Raw genomic sequence first — 18,924 nt, forward strand, 5'->3', positions numbered from 1 at the left:
ACAACTAGCCATAATTTAACAGATACCTTGTATATGGTCCATACTGAGATGATAACTCGCTCAGAGGAAGGTGGAGAGTGAGAAGAAAGAAAAAAGGGAGAGAGAGGAGGTGCCAGCCCGCTGCCTGTCAAAACCCAGGTTATCCATAACATGCAAAAAACCTTGTGTAAAACCCCTTCAGAACATAGAACACTGAACAAACCCCCCATACACAGAACAACATACCTGCCCCCCCTTTCTCTCTCACTCTTGACAGACCCACCGCAAACACGGTCCATGAATCACACTCAGGTGGTCCCCATTAGAAGCCCCCCCACCACCCCTCAAAAAGTCACCTGATAGTCGTCTCTTTTTACAATATGCCACACACATACTGTATGTAGTATGCACATATGTATATGCACAAACCTATAAGCAGTATTTCCACAGTCTTTAAATATTATTTGCATAACTCGGGATCGAAACCCAAACAGAAAAAAACAATGTAACGTGACATTGCTGGCTCTGAATAGACTTAAAAATAAATTATGACACACCGCGTCACCTTTAGCTTAAAATATAAATACAAAACGGACCACTCAGGTTATTCCACAGTTTCGAGCCGCTACATAGCCCACCCGATGCCGAATCAGTTGGACAGAGTCCCATACTCACTGCGTCTTGGATGTGCTCAGAAATCATGCGTAAAAATAATTACACTAAAAGTCATGTCCTGTTCATATTGAGCTATGTCGTCCCATCAGTGTGAATCTATATTCTTATATTGTGTGTTGGTCAAACTGTCAGCCCGCTGTGATAAAGTTCAAGTGCTGTCCTGTTTTGGGAATATTAAGAACGAACTTATTACAAAGAACCCAATCATGCACGACTTGCAGTTCCATATTAAGGACATCATTAAGTTCCTTGCATGAAGGGGCAGCAGAATACAAGGTTGAATCATCAGCATAAAAAACATTTTTGCACTTTTAGTAGCCCAAGCAAGATCATTAATAAATACAGTGAACAGTAATGGTCCAAGGCAGCTGCCCTGAGGCACACCACACACTAGATCCCCGCTGTTCGATATGCCACCATTCAAATACACCTGTTGTGATCTAGAAGACAGATAATTATGGATCCACTTTAGCGCCAGTGGTCCAAAACCATAACATTCTAGTTTCTTTACCAAGAAAGAACGGTCGAGTAAATCAGAGGCAGCAGTGAAATCTAACAACACAGAGAATTATCAGTGGGTCTAAACCAGTCATCAGTCATTTTGATCAAAGCAGTAGATGTGGAGGGGCCAGTTCTGTGTGCATGTTGAGACATAGTTATTAAATTATTCATAAAGAAATAATCATGAATTTGCATATATACAACTTTTTGCTCAGGACAGGAATAATGCCAATCGCTCTGGAGTTGCTCTCATTAAAAACAGATTGTTTATCTTTGGGTACTGGGATCATTTTAGCTGTCTTCCACAACAGAGGACATTTGCATACACATAGACATCTGTTAATGATATAAGTCACAGGAGATGAAACACAACTGCAGCAATCCATAATAAATTACTGTCCAGACTGTCTTCTGTTGGTTCACTCTGACATCACTGTATCTGTGGTTCTTAGTGTTCACATGATGTGTTTGTGTCACTGCTGCTGTGTAGGAACTCATAAAGTCGTCTGATTCAATGACACGTTTAAATAAAGTTGTGTTCTGTACAAAGAAAAGACAAACACTGAGACACATTTCTTCTTCTTGTGAAAACCAGTTTGTTCAGTGAACTGGGACAGTTTGTGTTCCAGTTTCCTCGTTCTCTGTTCACCACCAAAACCAGTCTGACCACACGATGCCTTCAGGTGTCTCTGTAAAACCAGGAATTCACCACCTTCACCTCTGATACTGAGGATTAACTGTAAGTAAACATGAGGACACTGAGTTTTCCTGCAGCACCTGAACGCAGCAGCGTATGTGGAAAGTCCTGACTCTTTATGTTCACTCTGACATCAACAGCCAATCAGAGGCAGAGCTGCTGATGAGTCATCAGTTACCAGGAGGAGAGGTGTGTTGTTGAATAGCAGCAGGAACAGAAGAGGTCAGACGCCCCCTACAGGTGGAGTCCATGAGATGACCTTTGACCCCTGCAGACCTCCATCATTCTCAGGCCGTGGTGGAACCGAGCAGCAACCTGCAGGGAAGCCCACACCAGCTGAGGCTGGCTCGTACAGCCAATGAATCCCCGCAGACCTCCATGTTATAATGTCCATCTTCACAGGGGACACAGGATCACTTCTGGCTCCAAAAAACAAGATGGCGACAGCTGACATGCCAAAATCAAGGCTTCAGAACAGAGGGACACAAACCAACGGGCGATGTCACAGCAGCTGCGTCCGTTATTTTATTCTGTCTGTGGAGGAGCAGAGTTTGTGTCTTTAGAAGGTTCCTCACTGAGTGAAATGTGGAGACGGTGTCTGCGTCTAGGACCGAAACAGGAAGTTGGTTCCTCAGAAGAGGAGCCTGATAGCTGAAGGCTCTGGAAATATGATCTCTGTTCTTACTTCCTGTCAGTACTCGTTCCGCCTCGTTCTGGATCAGCTGGAGCGTTTAAAGACCAGTTGAGACATCCAGAAAAACTATGACTTGAGACCACTGGTTCCCAACACAGGGGTCCTTACCCCACTCAGGGTCAGCAGAGCTTCACAGGAGGTCCCCTTGATTTTACATACAGTAGACCTGTACTCAGCATTTTATTCATTTCTGTGAAGAAAACTAAATTAAATGGTTATTAATAAAGTTTAAATTATTATTAAAAACCTGACGCGATAGACGTTAGCATGTTAGCATGTTAGCACTTCCTGTTCCCTGGTGTTTTTGGTTGAAAAACTTAAGGTCTGTGGTGAACACAAGCTGAAGAGACGTCAGTAAATACCTCACTGTGGCGGTAACGTTAAGTCATGTGACCGTGGTGTAGTTTGTTTACGGCCTGGTTGTGACGTTAAGTCGTGTGACCGTGGTGTAGTTTGTTTACGGTCTGGTTGTGGCTGTGACGTTAAGTCATGTGACCGTGGTGTAGTTTGTTTACGGCCCGGTTGTGGCGGTGAAGTTAAATCATGTGACCGTGGTGTAGTTTGTTTACGGCCTGGTTGTGGCGGTGAAGTTAAGTCGTGTGACCGTGGTGTAGTTTGTTTACGGCCCGGTTGTGGCGGTGAAGTTAAATCATGTGACCGTGGTGTAGTTTGTTTACGGCCTGGTTGTGGCGGTGAAGTTAAGTCGTGTGACCGTGGTGTAGTTTGTTTACGGCCTGGTTGTGGCGGTGAAGTTAAGTCATGTGACCGTGGTGTAGTTTGTTTACGGCCTGGTTGTGGCTGTGACGTTAAGTCATGTGACCGTGGTGTAGTTTGTTTACGGCCTGGTTGTGGCGGTGAAGTTAAGTCGTGTGACCGTGGTGTAGTTTGTTTACGGCCTGGTTGTGGCGGTGAAGTTAAGTCATGTGACCGTGGTGTAGTTTGTTTACGCACACACACAGAGGGAACATCAGCAGCTGTATCAGTCACAGCATTAATAAGGTGTGTGTGTTTGTGTGTGTTGTATGAGTCATGGGTCATGTGATCAGACTCAGCAGCAGCGTCTCTGTTCAGCACTTTGTTGTTTAGTCTCTTCTTCTCTGTTTACCATCAGACGCCTGAACGCAGCAGCGTCTCTGTAAAGTCCCAACTCTTTACTTTCACTTCCTGTTCAGTCAGCAGCCAATCAGAGGCTGAGCTGCTGATGAGTCATCAGTTACCAGGAAGAGAAGTTTGGAGTTGACCAGCAGAGACAGACAGAGAGACAGAAGGAGCTGAGACGCCTCCTACAGGTTCATCCTGGTACCTTCAGTGTGTCTCACCTGTTCAGTCAGCAGCCAATCAGAGGCTGAGCTGCTGATGAGTCATCAGTTACCAGGAGGAGATGATTGGAGTTGACCAGCAGCAGGAACAGAGGAGGTCAGTCCATGAGGTGACCTTTGACCCCTGCAGACCTCCATCACCACAGTGTGAGAACGTTCTCAGTCACAGTCTGAGTCACCTGACCACGTCTCACCCCTCCTGGTTTATCAGCACACGTTTAGTATCCCAGAATGCATTTCAAACCAACCTCCAGTGACGGTGGGGTCAGACTCAAACTGTACTCATTTCCATCCTGAGAGCTCAGTGATGTCATCGTCCTGAGAGTGGAGCGATGTCATCATCCTGAGAGCGGAGTGATGTCATCGTCCTGAGAGCGGAGTGATGTCATCGTGTCCCTTTGATGTGTTTCGTCATGTGAAGGTCAGGTGGTGGTTTCAGAGACGTGGATGGTTTAATGTGACGACATGTTTCCTGCTGATCAACATGATAATAGATCTCATTCAGCACAAGACGAGAGCATCATCAGTGCCTCACAAGGTCATTGACATTAATGCGCTCTAAACTTTTAGTTCTTAGTGATGTTAACACAACTGGTCGATAGTCGTTTATCCACCTCATTTTTCACGGAAACACAGAGGCAAAACAGAACGCAGCCAGCTTCCGTTTTTTTGTGCGACACTTCCGGTCCAGCACTCTTACCACTGTGTAAATGGGAATCGCCTTGTTGTTTACCTTGCTGAGTTTAGCTATATATATGTATATATCACATTTTTCACGTCACTATATCACCGTTTAGACTAATCTGATGTTTGTAAAGTCTATAAACACAATGACTGAACAAACATTAGTATTTTCTCTGTGTGTAATTAATAACATGGTTATCGTAGATTAGCTGGGCTAACCGTTAGCTGTTAGCCGTTAGCCGTGTCTGTAATAACTCACTAAACTCACAAAGTGGCCCGTGAAAAAAATATTTTCTCCAGCGGATGTCTTAGTTACAACATGATTGAGCTAACTGGAGTAGTTTCATGTCGTATCCGACAACGAGAGGCTTTTAACGGATGACGATCCTGATGTTAGCTTTGCTGCTAGTGTTAACGTTAGCTGTCCCTGTCAGCTGCAGCCACTGATGCTTTCTAGACATCGTGATTTCCCAAAACTGAATAAATACCACACATAGCAACACAAAACTGCTTTGCTAGCTCAATCATGTTGTAACAGCTGGATGGTTGATGCGTACATGCTGATTCAGGTGCTATCAGAGCCGATCCGCGCATCACTATGGCTTAATAATCAACTCAGTTAATTAAAACAACCCGTCCTGTGTTAGGAGTGTATGTCGCTGACAGAAAGAAAGAAAGAAAGAAAAGGGAAAAAAGATAGAAAAGCAGCGTGCACCTCACATATTTATTTCTCACAGTTGCGCACACGTGTGGCTGGCATGCAGAAGCACCGTCTGTGTGTCTGTGTGTCGAGGGTGTGAGCCGCAGCTTCAGCTGCTCAGGTAGAGAGGCTGTGTAGCCCGCTGTGTTTTTTCACTGATTCGGTTCTGCAGGTTCTCTGCTGGTACACTGGAGACGGGGATCAAACAGTTTGTCTCACTCGGGATAGATTGTGCTTTTTTGGTTCATAGTTTATGATTGACGTGCGATTTATTTGTGTTTAGAGGGAATAAATTTCCGTTATAACGGAAACGTGGACACAGTTATCTAACGTTATACAAAATACACAGACTAACAAACTAACTAACTAACTAACTAACTGATTGACTAACATAAACAACTGAAAATTGAAAAAAAATTAGCTTGCACCGTTAGCTCCGGTAAGGGAAAGCATGAGGGAAAGTGGCTGACCGGAAGTCACGCACAAAAAAACGGAAGTTGATCACTATTTACTTCCGTGTTTGAAAATAAGGTGGATAGAAGTTTGGTGATTCTGGGCAGCGGCACCATGAGCAGGTCTTCCATGCTTCTGGGACATAATGAGTATCTGCAGACTCCTGACACAGACTTGTCAGTACAGGGCTGAGCTGCTCCCCACTGTCCTTGAGCACAGCGCCCTGTATCCCATCAAACACAGACGCCTTGTGTGGATTTATTCTTTGGAGGGTTCTACGCACTTGGTTCTCCTGTATAATGAGCGACTGGCTAATTGCTCTCTTAACGCATTCTGTTCATTAGAAAAATCAACAGTATTGAATCTGGTAAAAAAGGTATTTAGTTTGTTTGCAAGGGACAAATCATCACTGGTATTAATGACCCCTACCATCGTGTACATGCCTCTCCAGGCTTGCCTCAGGTTTGTGTCCCTCATTTTTCTTTCTATCTTCAGTTTGTAACTGTGTTAAACTGTCAGTATGTCTTGTTTCCATGTTTGAGTCATGGGTCATGTGATCAGACTCAGCAGCAGCGTCTCTGTTCAGCACTTTGTGGTTTAGTCTCTTCTTCTCTGTTTACCATCAGACGCCTGAACGCAGCAGCGTCTCTGGAAAGTCCCAACTCTTTACTTTCACTTCCTGTTCAGTCAGCAGCCAATCAGAGGCTGAGCTGCTGATGAGTCATCAGTTACCAGGAGGAGAAGTTTGGAGTTGACCAGCAGAGACAGACAGAGAGACAGAAGGAGCTGAGACGCCTCCTACAGGTTCATCCTGGTACCTTCAGTGTGTCTCACCTGTTCAGGTGTGTGAGGCAGTCTGGAGGGAAATCACCAGAAACACAGCCATAAAAAATAACTCTGTAAACGTGGTTCAAACACACGATGATGATGATGATGATGATGATGAGGCAGAAACATCAGCACATGTTTTAATCTCCTCAGAGTTTTTCTACAAACATGAAATCAAAACAGTCAGTGTGTTTAAAGTAGTTTTAAATCAAAGTCAGTTCAAACTCTTCATGAAAACATTTTTTAATCTTCCTAAAATGATCCTTGAGATTTATTCAGAGTGTCTGAAACATGTTGGAGTCAAACTGTGACACTGTGGCTTCATATTGATCTGGAATCATATTGATCCTGTTTATTGATCTCCTCTGTAATCAATACAATATAATATCATGTATAGGTGACGTCATCAAACCAAAACATTTTAACATGGTTCATCAGTTTATTCACAGTCAGTTTGGCCAATCAAACACCAGCTGCTGGTTGTGTCATCTGTTGCTAGGCAGCAGGATGTTGATGTTGAAGAGCAGCAGAGAGTGACGGAGCTGCAGCGCCCCCTGCTGGATCTTCATCATCATCATCATCATCATCGGAGCAGAGACAGTTTGTCGGGCCGTCAGAAAAGTGTCTCTGGCTCTGAGAAGACTTGGAGCTGTTTTTAAATCAGAGCGGATCATTTCCACAGAGCTGCAGGTGTGTCAGTGTTCATGAATCTACCTGGACACATGATGAGGTCATTGATCAAGACGTCTCATATATTCAAAGATGGAACTGGCTCATTGATGGGACTCAACATCCCATAATAGCTCCATCAGCCTGGTGTCCACGTCGTCATGACGTCAGGATCAGTTCCAGTGTGTTTAATATGTGTGTGTTTGATGTTGAGTTTGTGCCCAGTGTGTTTGGGCTCCATCACATTACAGCTGAATACATTACATTCAAATATATGAACACTGTTAAGATAGAAACATGTTTCTGTATGTTAGTCACATGGCCTCATCACATGACATCACTTCACATGTGAACACGCTCCATCACACCTCACTCTGATCAGCTGATGGAGCACATTGATTTTTCATGTCTTCAAATCTCTGATTCAGTTTGGCATGAAATCAGTGGCTCTGCTTTTAACTCCACTTCCTGTCTCTGAGGATCACGTTATCTGCACTCTGCTGATGATGTCTGTTGGTGCTCACTGTGACCCAGCTTCCCTCAGGCTGAACAGACTCAGAGCTGACTGAACTGACTCTGAGGGTTAGGGGTCAGCTCAGAGATCTGGATCAGGATCAGTTTGTTGAGCCTGCTCTCTGAAACAGGGACCTGGACCTGAGCAACTGGAGATTTAGCCACGAGTCGGTCAGTCCCTCAGTAACACTCTGTAGTTAACCCTTGAATAGCCATGTGGTGAGTTCACTGACCTCTGGAAAAGAAAGGGCTTCTTGTGATGGTGTTTAATGGGTGATATTAAATCTTAAACATTTCTTAAAAACATTTCATGTTTTAAAGAAAAGCACATTTAAGAATATTGTTTATTAAAAGCTTTACATGATTTAAAACTCCTGCAGTGTGAGAAAAAAAACTTGTCTGCACAATTTACAGTTGTACAAATATAGTTTAATTTAATTTGATATGAATTTAAATACATATGGTAAATAAATATTATAACAAGTATGACCTAAAATGTTGAAGTATGTACAATTATAATTATCCCACTATCTCTGGGAATGGTTTAGAAATGATCCCCAGTCCATGAGGCCGCCTCTCTGGATCCAGTTCCTCTTTGTAATATTATGTATGTTTCTAAAAATGGGTGTCGAACAAAGTAAGGGGCAATTACCTCCTCCACAACACATTAAAGGTCTGGAGAATGTTTAATAAAATAGGGTCTCGGGAGGATTCTCTCTCTCTTTTCACTCCCATTCATTTAAACCCAGATTTTCCTCCTCCGGCCTTGAAGACGGCGCATTTTTCTTAAGGTCTGAAAAGCGTATTTGTACTATAGGAGACTTCGTAGCTGACGGCACTCTCAAATCCTTTAACCAGCTAATTGAACAACACGACCTCCCCTCCAGACATTTATTTAGGTATCTGCAGATCTGTAGCTTTGTCTCTTCAAAAGCAAGGTCGTACCCTGGTGGGTTCTCTCGCTCTTCAACAGAAGTGGTACTGCAAGACCCTGAGCCCCTAAAACTGGTCATCTTAAGTTTCTCTGGGAGGCTGACCAGGGGGTAACAATGTCAGATGATGAGTGGGGTGATGTGTGGCTGAGCTCATCTGGCTGTTTGTCCACCAACAAAGTTAAAGAATCTCAATTCAGAATTACTCATAGGCTTCAGATTGCACCAGTGCTACGGAATAAATCTAATCCTTCACTTTCCAAATACTGTAATAAATGCAAGTTCTCAGAGGGATCATGCTACCATTGCATCTGTCCCTTTATTAAAAATTTCTGGAGAAAGGTTTGCAAAGAAATTTGCGACATATTTGGTAAGCACCTGGATCTCACTCCACTGTCTTGCATCCTTGGATTACATCCTGCACTGAATCTAAAACCTTGTATGCTGAGACTGCTCGATGTTCTTCTGTTTGGTGCCAGACGGTGGATCCTACTTCAGTGGATCTCTGACAACTCTCCTAAGCTCTCACAGTGGTTACAGGGTATAATGCAGGGGTGGCCAACCCGCGGCTCGCGAGCCGCATGCGGCTCTTTGCCTATCAGTGTGCGGCTCTTCGATCCATTAATTAAAACCATCGGCGTGCGGCTCTTCCATCATAAAAAATCAGTTTATTGTTATGAGTGCGTATGGCCCTTTAAGAAATGTAACAGGCTTAAGTGGAGCGAGTGAGTGAGAGAGGAGTGCACACGGGCAGGTGAGAGGGTGTGGAGTTCAGGAGGAATGCAGGACTGCAGTGCGGTGGCGATATCGCACGACAAAAAAATGTCAGGGAAGAAGTGCGTGTCTTTGTGTGTGTGTGTGCGTGTGCGTGTGTGGAGAGAGTATGAGAGAGGGAGAGACTGTGTGTGGATGTGTGTGGAGTAGTGTTGCACGGTATACTGGTACCAATGGTAGACCGCAGTAGGCTGCTACTTAAACACCACAGTAGCTACATGACATGGTGCCACTACTGTGGGAGAAGTTCAAAGTCCAATCAAAGGAGGGTGAGTGTCCACACGCTGGCCAATAACAGCCATAGTGAGAAACGAGCCGTTCACATTTCTCTCTTTGTGGCAGGTAACGGTCCACAAACCTCACCGCACTTTAGGGACTGTTCTTAACTTATGAAGGGACTGTTCTTTACTTGTCAGGGGAGGAGGGTGGCTGGTTGATTTTTATTTTATTAATTTATTTTGTTTTATTTTGATCCCCCCTATGTTCATCACTTATTGATGCTGTTTTTGAAGTATGAATAAGTCAATAAGTAATTTATTCCATTGAAATATCATTGATGTATTATAGAAAAGTGATTTATCTTTTTATAAATGACAAAAGGCACATCTGCCTCATTTTCGCTGTGGTATCCTGATACTACTCAGAACTGTGATACTTTCACTGGTACCGTACCGTGGGTCCCAATTTTGGTACCGTGACAACACTAATCTGGAGAGAGTATGAGAGTGGGAGAGACTGTGTGGATGTGTGTGGAGAGAGTGGGAGAGACTGTGTGGATGTGTGTGGAGAGAGTGGGAGAGACTGTGTGGATGTGTGTGTGGAGAGAGTGGGAGAGACTGTGTGGATGTGTGTGTGGAGAGAGTGGGAGAGACTGTGTGGATGTGTGTGTGGAGAGAGTGGGAGAGACTGTGTGGATGTGTGTGTGGAGAGAGTGGGAGAGACTGTGGGTGTGGAGGGGGGATGGAGAAAGACAGTATGAAAGGGAGAGACTGTGTTTGTGTGTATCTCTATTCATGGTTATTCATTTGTGTGTGAGATAAATAAATCTGGCTTTGAAAATTGGAAATGTATGGATTTTGATTTTATGTCATTTCGTGTTTGTGTGAGAGAGGGAGTGCATTTGTAAGCACACGTGTATGATGTGGCTCTTTGTACTACCATGGTGATTTTTGTGGCTCTTGGTCTCTGACTGGTTGGCCACCCCTGCTATATAACTTTCAACATAAATGCCAAACAGTAAGACAGACACAATTTACAGCTACAGCAGATCTACTGATTGCGTTTCGAATTTCAAATTTGTCCCTCGCTGTCCACCGTCATTCAACATTTAAAAATGTATCATGTTGTCTTGGATACCTACGCTCAGTCAAGAGAAGAAGAAAAAAGGAGACAAAGAAGAAGACGACGACAAAGAAGAAGAAGTAGTTAAAAAAACAGAAGAAATTAAAGATGTGGCGACACATTGCGGGTGTGAAACCACAAAAACAGGGACAATTAACAATTAACAATTATCTTCATGCTTATTCTGTTCAGTGGAAATCTGTTATAGTTAAGGTCGTGATTGGGAACAGCTCAGTGGCCGGTAAAACATTTTGGCCGGTAAAATTTCAAACTCTACCTGCCATTGGCAGGTAGGTCAAAAATCTAATTTTATACCCTGGTTGGGGAGCCCATCTATGTGGAGTTTAATTGTTCTCCCTGTGTCAGTGTGGGTTTCCTCCAGGTGCTCTGACATGTTCTCCCTGTGTCAGCGTGGGTTTCCTCCAGGTGCTCTGACATGTTCTCCCTGTGTCAGCGTGGGTTTCCTCCAGGTGCTCTGACATGTTCTCCCTGTGTCAGCGTGGGTTTCCTCCAGGTGCTCTGACATGTTCTCCCCGTGTCAGTGTGGGTTTCCTCCAGGTGCTCTGACATGTTCTTCCTGTGTCAGCGTGGGTTTCCTCAAGGTGCTCTGACATGTTCTCCCTGTGTCAGCGTGGGTTTCCTCAAGGTGCTCCGACATGTTCTCCCCGTGTCAGTGTGGGTTTCCTCCAGGTGCTCTGACATGTTCTCCCTGTGTCAGTGTGGGTTTCCTCCAGGTGCTCTGACATGTTCTCCCTGTGTCAGCGTGGGTTTCCTCCAGGTGCTCTGACATGTTCTCCCTGTGTCAGCGTGGGTTTCCTCCAGGTGCTCTGACATGTTCTCCCCGTGTCAGTGTGGGTTTCCTCCAGGTGCTCTGACATGTTCTCCCTGTGTCCGCGTGGGTTTCCTCCAGGTGCTCTGACATGTTCTCCCTGTGTCAGCGTGGGTTTCCTCCAGGTGCTCCGACATGTTCTCCCCGTGTCAGTGTGGGTTTCCTCCAGGTGCTCTGACATGTTCTCCCCGTGTCAGCGTGGGTTTCCTCCTGGTGCTCCGACATGTTCTCCCTGTGTCAGCGTGGGTTTCCTCCAGGTGCTCTGACATGTTCTCCCCGTGTCAGCGTGGGTTTCCTCCAGGTGCTCTGACATGTTCTCCCTGTGTCAGCGTGGGTTTCCTCCAGGTGCTCCGACATGTTCTCCCTGTGTCAGCGTGGGTTTCCTCCAGGTGCTCTGACATGTTCTCCCTGTGTCAGTGTGGGTTTCCTCCAGGTGCTCTGACATGTTCTCCCTGTGTCAGCGTGGGTTTCCTCCAGGTGCTCTGACATGTTCTCCCTGTGCAGCCATGTTGTTTCTCCACCAAACAGCTGTGGAAAAGGAAAAGTTGCCACTGACCACATCATGAGGGCAGCAACTGCCTCAACCCGCCACAGATACAAACACATGCACACACACATGAACACACATCAAACACCAGGAAGAAGCCAGTGGACCAACAGAGACACAGAGCCAGTCGAATCAGTCGTTAGCTTAAGTGACACTGAGGGGACGCAGTGACAGTCAGAATGTGACAGTTAAAGGAAGTGAAGGGACGTCTGAGGACGTCATGTCTGCTCTGTTTGAGGGCAGGTCTGTCTTTCACAGTTAGCCTACGTTGTTTGTTGATCGCTGACATCACTGTTTTGTCTAAATTATAATCTGCTGATCAAAACTGATGAGAAATGATGTCATGAGGAAACTCAGGTCCTTAAAGACACAAAGGAAAGTGTAGTTACCTTTCATTTAAATTTTAATCCAAAAAGCTTCACCCATCAAGCTAGCTAACGTAGCTAGCTCCTCCCCTGGGCTCACACTTACCTTTGCTGTGCTCCTTCCTTGTTGGCCAGTGATGGAAATTCAGAACCATCGCAACGAACGACGGTTTTGAACGCAAGGTTTGAAATTTGACTCCCACACACACTCAGCACACACTCAGCACACACTCCTGTGTGACATACCTCAGGCGGGGTTCGAACCCGCAGCTCTCTACGTTGGCGGTCGGCGTCCTTCACCACTGGACCATCTCCGGCACTGATCAACACAAGGAACCAGAGAGAGATGAAGATCAGACTGAAGCTGCACAAACTTCATCTTCATCAACCTGCAGAGAAACAAAGTTTACAGACTGAAACATGTCCTGGTGTTCTTTAACACTGTTGTACAGGTTCTTTAGGTGGTTCTAGTGTTCCTTTAGGATGTTCCAGTGTCACTGAGGAGGTCACAGAGGTCCTTTGGGAGGTTGTAGAGGTTGTTTAGGTGGTTCTAGTGTTCCTTTAGGATGTTTCAGTGTGACTGAGGAGGTCACAGAGGTCCTTTGGGAGGTTGTAGAGGTTGTTTAGGTGGTTCTAGTGTTCCTTTAGGATGTTTCAGTGTCACTGAGGAGGTCACAGAGGTCCTTTGGGAGGTTGTAGAGGTTCTTTAGGTGGTTCTAGTGTTCCTTTAGGATGTTTCAGTGTGACTGAGGAGGTCACAGAGGTCCTTTGGGAGGTTGTAGAGGTTGTTTAGGTGGTTCTAGTGTTCCTTTAGGATGTTTCAGTGTGACTGAGGAGGTCACAGAGGTCCTTTGGGAGGTTGTAGAGGTTCTTTAGGTGGTTCTAGTGTTCCTTTAGGATGTTTCAGTGTCACTGAGGAGGTCACAGAGGTCCTTTGGGAGGTTGTAGAGGTTCTTTAGGTGGTTCTAGTGTTCCTTTAGGATGTTTCAGTGTGACTGAGGAGGTCACAGAGGTCCTTTGGGAGGTTGTAGAGGTTCTTTAGGTGGTTCTAGTGTTCCTTTAGGATGTTTCAGTGTGACTGAGGAGGTCACAGAGGTCCTTTGGGAGGTTGTAGAGGTTCTTTAGGTGGTTCTAGTGTTCCTTTAGGATGTTTCAGTGTGACTGAGGAGGTCGCAAAGGTCCTTTGGGAGGTTGTAGAGGTTCTTTAGGTGGTTCTAGTGTTCCTTTAGGATGTTTCAGTGTGACTGAGGAGGTTACAGAGGTCCTTTGGGAGGTTGTAGAGGTTCTTTAGGTGGTTCTAGTGTTCCTTTAGGATGTTTCAGTGTCACTGAGGAGGTCACAGAGGTCCTTTGGGAGGTTGTAGAGGTTCTTTAGGTGGTTCTAGTGTTCCTTTAGGATGTTTCAGTGTGACTGAGGAGGTCACAGAGGTCCTTTGGGAGGTTGTAGAGGTTCTTTAGGTGGTTCTAGTGTTCCTTTAGGATGTTTCATCAAGATATATCTTATTGTGAAAGGTCTGGTTCATAAAGACACTCAGAGCTGATCTCAGATCAGACTGATTCATGTCTGTTTCAACACATTCTCAGTTGAGGTGAAAAGTGTCTCTTGGCTTCAGTTGAGTCCATCAACCTGTGGAGCTGCAGAGCCCCCAGCACTGGGGGAGGGGCCCCTCACTAAAGCAAATGCATCACAGGACATTTTAACACATGAAGACAGGGTCAGGGTTCAGACTGTTACGAGCTGAAGACGCTGGATTAGCGAGCGAGGGTAGCCATGTCTACCTAAACAAAACTGGAATCAGACACCAAGGAAGTGACTGAGTGTGCAGCATGAAGCATTGTCTGTCCGAACATGGTGCAGGCCAGCATTACAGCACCCTGGGTATCTGTCATTTTACACTACTGAGACAGCAACAGCTCAAATGAATCCTGAGAATCCACTGATCCCAGCAGCATCAAACCTATCACTGTGAACTCATTGCATTAACTGTGGAAGCAATCAGGAACACTCCTCCCTTCGTACATTTACAGCTACACATTGTGTCCCAGCTGCTGTTACTGTACTGGTCACATGAAAGGCTCACTGATGTGCACTCCAGTGTCTTCAGGTATGTTGAGTTGGTTCCAGCTATGAACACAGTGTGTCTTCATGTGATGGTGAGGACAAGGTTTTGTAGTCAGCTGACAGCTCAGACTTCAGTCCCCCAGCCTTTAATATCATGGTCTGTGTCTCCATCTGGTGGCTGAATCCTGTCAAAGCTGCTCTGCTTCACTTCAGTAGCTTCAGGCTTGGCAGTGGCAGTACTCACATGTTATGATATGGTTTGTCACAGGTTTGGGGCTGCACATGCATCACTGACTCTAAGAGTTACACAACACATTTAAAACCACTGCAGTCCATCAGGTGAGCCAGTTTCAGGGTCCTGGTGTTGTGCACGCTGACTCACTGCCATGGCAACAACTCATAGTATTGTATGAAAAAAAAAAACGTTACAAAAGTCAAAGCATATTGTGTGAAGACAAATATTAGTAGAGTATGTGGGGAAAAATCATAGTATAGGTTTGAATGCCTTTCTTTAAAGGTGTGAATGAAAATGTTCAAGGAGCAGACCTCAACTGTCTCCAGCTCATTAGCTCAGGGAGATAGAAGCTGGGTTTGAAAGTTAAAGCATGAGAGTTCAAATCTCAGGTGATCTGTCAGTCTGTTTTGGAAGCTGACACCTGAAGGAAAACTATAAAAGCTGTAAGTAACACAAGCAGAGAATCAGTCACCTGGTAGCTCAGGCTGTTAAAGGCCTGCTGACAGATTCAGAGGTCGGAAGTTTGATCCTTGTTCAGGGAAGGCAAGTTTTAAAGTCCATTTCCCAAATGAAAAGGTTAAATACGCCTACAGAAAAACATCCATAGTGACGGGTGCTGGCCCAAGGTGAGTTTGAATCCTGCTTGTTGTTGATATTTGGAGCATCCAAGGCATTTTGCAGGGACACGAATGTGGCTTATGGACCAGTGACATCATAAATACATCATAAAAACGTCATAGTATAGCATGTCGTCCGAATCATGAAAAAAGTCATAGTATAGCATGTCGTCGAAAATCATGAAAAAAAGTCATAGTATAGCATGTCGTCCAAAATCATGAAAAAACATCATAGTATAGCATGTCGTCCAAAATCATGAAAAAACGTCATAGTATAGCATGTCATCCAAAATCATGAAAAAAGTCATAGTATAGCGTGTCGTCCGAATCATGAAAAAAGTCATAGTATAGCGTGTCGTCCGAATCATGAAAAAAGTAATAGTATAGCATGTCGTCCGAAATCATGAAAAAAGTCATAGTATAGCATGTCGTCCAAAATCATGAAAAAAGTCATAGTATAGCATGTCGTCCGAATCATGAAAAAACGTCATAGTATAGCATGTCGTCCGAAATCATGAAAAAAGTCATAGTATAGCATGTCGTCCAAAATCATGAAAAAAGTCATAGTATGGCATGTCGTCCAAAATCATGAAAAAACGTCATAGTATAGCATGTCGTCCGAAATCATGAAAAAAGTCATAGTATAGCATGTCGTCCGAATCATGAAAAAAGTCATAGTATAGCATGTCATCCAAAATCATGAAAAAAGTCATAGTATAGCGTGTCGTCCGAATCATGAAAAAAGTCATAGTATAGCGTGTCGTCCGAATCATGAAAAAAGTCATAGTATAGCATGTCGTCCGAATCATGAAAAAAGTCATAGTATAGCATGTCGTCCGAAATCATGAAAAAAGTCATAGTATATCATGTCGTCCGAAATCATGAAAAAAAGTCATAGTATAGCATGTCATCCAAAATCATGAAAAAAAGTCATAGTATAGCATGTCATCCAAAATCATGAAAAAAAGTCATAGTATAGCATGTCGTCCGAATCATGAAAAAAAGTCATAGTATAGCATGTCGTCCAAAATCATGAAAAAACGTCATAGTATAGCATGTCGTCCGAAATCATGAAAAAACGTCATAGTATGGCATGTCGTCCAAAATCATGAAAAAAGTCATAGTATAGCATGTCGTCCAAAATCATGAAAAAACGTCATAGTATAGCATGTCGTCCAAAATCATGAAAAAACGTCATAGTATAGCATGTCGTCCGAAATCATGAAAAAACGTCATAGTATGGCATGTCGTCCAAAATCATGAAAAAAGTCATAGTATAGCATGTCGTCCAAAATCATGAAAAAATGTCATAGTATAGCATGTTGTCCGAAATCATGAAAAAACGTCATAGTATGGCATGTCGTCCAAAATCATGAAAAAACGTCATAGTATAGCATGTCGTCCGAAATCATGAAAAAAGTCATAGTATAGCATGTCGTCCGAATCATGAAAAAAGTCATAGTATAGCATGTCATCCAAAATCATGAAAAAAGTCATAGTATAGCGTGTCGTCCGAATCATGAAAAAAGTCATAGTATAGCATGTCGTCCGAAATCATGAAAAAAGTCATAGTATAGCATGTTGTCCGAAATCATGAAAAAAAGTCATGGTATAGCATGTCGTCCAAAATCATGAAAAAACGTCATAGTATAGCATGTCGTCCAAAATCATGAAAAAAGTCATAGTATAGCATGTCGTCCGAAATCATGAAAAAAGTCATAGTATAGCATGTCGTCCGAATCATGAAAAAAGTCATAGTATAGCATGTCATCCAAAATCATGAAAAAAAGTCATAGTATAGCATGTCATCCAAAATCATGAAAAAAGTCATAGTATAGCGTGTCGTCCGAATCATGAAAAAAGTCATAGTATAGCATGTCGTCCAAAATCATGAAAAAAGTCATAGTATAGCATGTCGTCCGAAATCATGAAAAAAAGTCATAGTATAGCATGTCGTCCAAAATCATGAAAAAAGTCATAGTATAGCATGTCGTCCGAAATCATGAAAAAAGTCATAGTATAGCATGTCGTCCGAAATCATGAAAAAAAGTCATATTATAGCATGTCGTCCAAAATCATGAAAAAAAGTCATATTATAGCATGTCGTCCAAAATCATGAAAAAAAGTCATATTATAGCATGTCGTCCAAAATCATGAAAAAAGTCATAGTATAGTATGTCAATCAATCAATTCAATCAATCAATTTTATTTATAAAGCCCAATATCACAAATCACAATTTGCCTCACAGGGCTTTACAGCATACGACATCCCTCTGTCCTTATGACCCTCACAGCTGATCAGGAAAAACTCCCCAAAAAACCCTTTAACGGGGAAAAAAAACGGTAGAAACCTCAGGAAGAGCAACTGAGGAGGGATCCCTCTTCCAGGACGGACAGACGTGCAATAGATGTCGTACAGAACAGATCAGCATAATAAATTAACAGTAATCCATATGACACAATGAGACAGAGAGAGACAGAGAGACAGAGAGAGAGAGATGCAGGTAATGACAGTAGCTTACAACAACATTATTGAAAGTAATAATATTATAGTTATAGTTCTGGCTACTGTGGTACAATATGTTGAAAGTATGTATTAATATCTGGCAGTATACATGTGTGACAATAGTCATATGTGTATAATAACAGTAGAAGTATGACTAATGACTAATGATGGCAGCAGCAGCAGGAGGCATCTGGCAGGACCACGGCAGCAGCATAACCACACACGTCACGCTGTCCAGGCACCGCTGTGATATGAGTTAATCTGAGAGACAGTGGAGCACAAAGGCTCCGGAGAAGAAGCCGAGTTAGTGACATCCAGAATGGCCGAGTTAGCAAGATGCAGTAATAGAATACGAGAGAGAGAGAGAGAGAGAGAGAGAGAGAAGGTGCCCGGTGTATTATAGGGGGGTCCTCCGGCAGACTAGGCCTAAGTCAGCCTAACTAGGGGCTGGTACAGGGCAAGCCTGAGCCAGCCCTAACTATAAGCTTTATCAAAGAGGAAAGTCTTAAGTCTAGTCTTAAATGTGGAGACGGTGTCTGCCTCCCGGACCGTAACAGGAAGATGATTCCACAGGAGAGGAGCCTGATAGCTGAAGGCTCTGGCTCCTGATCTACTTTTGGAGACTCTGAATCTGTCAGCAGGCCTTTAACAGCCTGAGCTACCAGGTGACTGATTCTCTGCTTGTGTTCCCTCCAGCTTTTATATTTTTCCTTCAGGTGTCAGCTTCCAAAACAGACTGACAGGTCACCTGAGATTTGAACTCTCATGCTTTAACTTTCAAACCCAGCTTCTATCTCCCTGAGCTAATGAGCTGGAGACAGTTGAGGTCTGCTCCTTGAACATTTTCATTCACACCTTTAAAGAAAGGCATTCAAACCTATACTATGATTTTTCCCCACATACTCTACTAATATTTGTCTTCACACAATGTGCTTTGACTTTTGTAACGTTTTTTTTTTTCATACAATACTATGAGTTGTTGCCATGGCAGTGAGTCAGCGTGCA

At 43.8% G+C, this 18,924-nt stretch overlaps 1 protein-coding gene across 1 annotated transcript in view; it reads left to right on the forward strand.

Moving 5' to 3' along the window:
* Positions 1-11,850: 11,850 nt before the first annotated feature.
* The window catches only part of LOC117245757 (uncharacterized), a 55,427-nt gene continuing 48,353 nt past the window's right edge, over positions 11,851-18,924 (forward strand). The window contains exon 1 of the mRNA XM_078164551.1: positions 11,851-11,933. The gene's annotated coding sequence lies outside the window, so the exon portion shown is untranslated. The remainder of the gene's footprint in view (positions 11,934-18,924) is intronic.

The sequence above is a fragment of the Epinephelus lanceolatus genome, chromosome 22, assembly GCF_041903045.1.
Source record: "Epinephelus lanceolatus isolate andai-2023 chromosome 22, ASM4190304v1, whole genome shotgun sequence".
Taxonomy (NCBI): Eukaryota; Metazoa; Chordata; class Actinopteri; order Perciformes; family Serranidae; genus Epinephelus; species Epinephelus lanceolatus.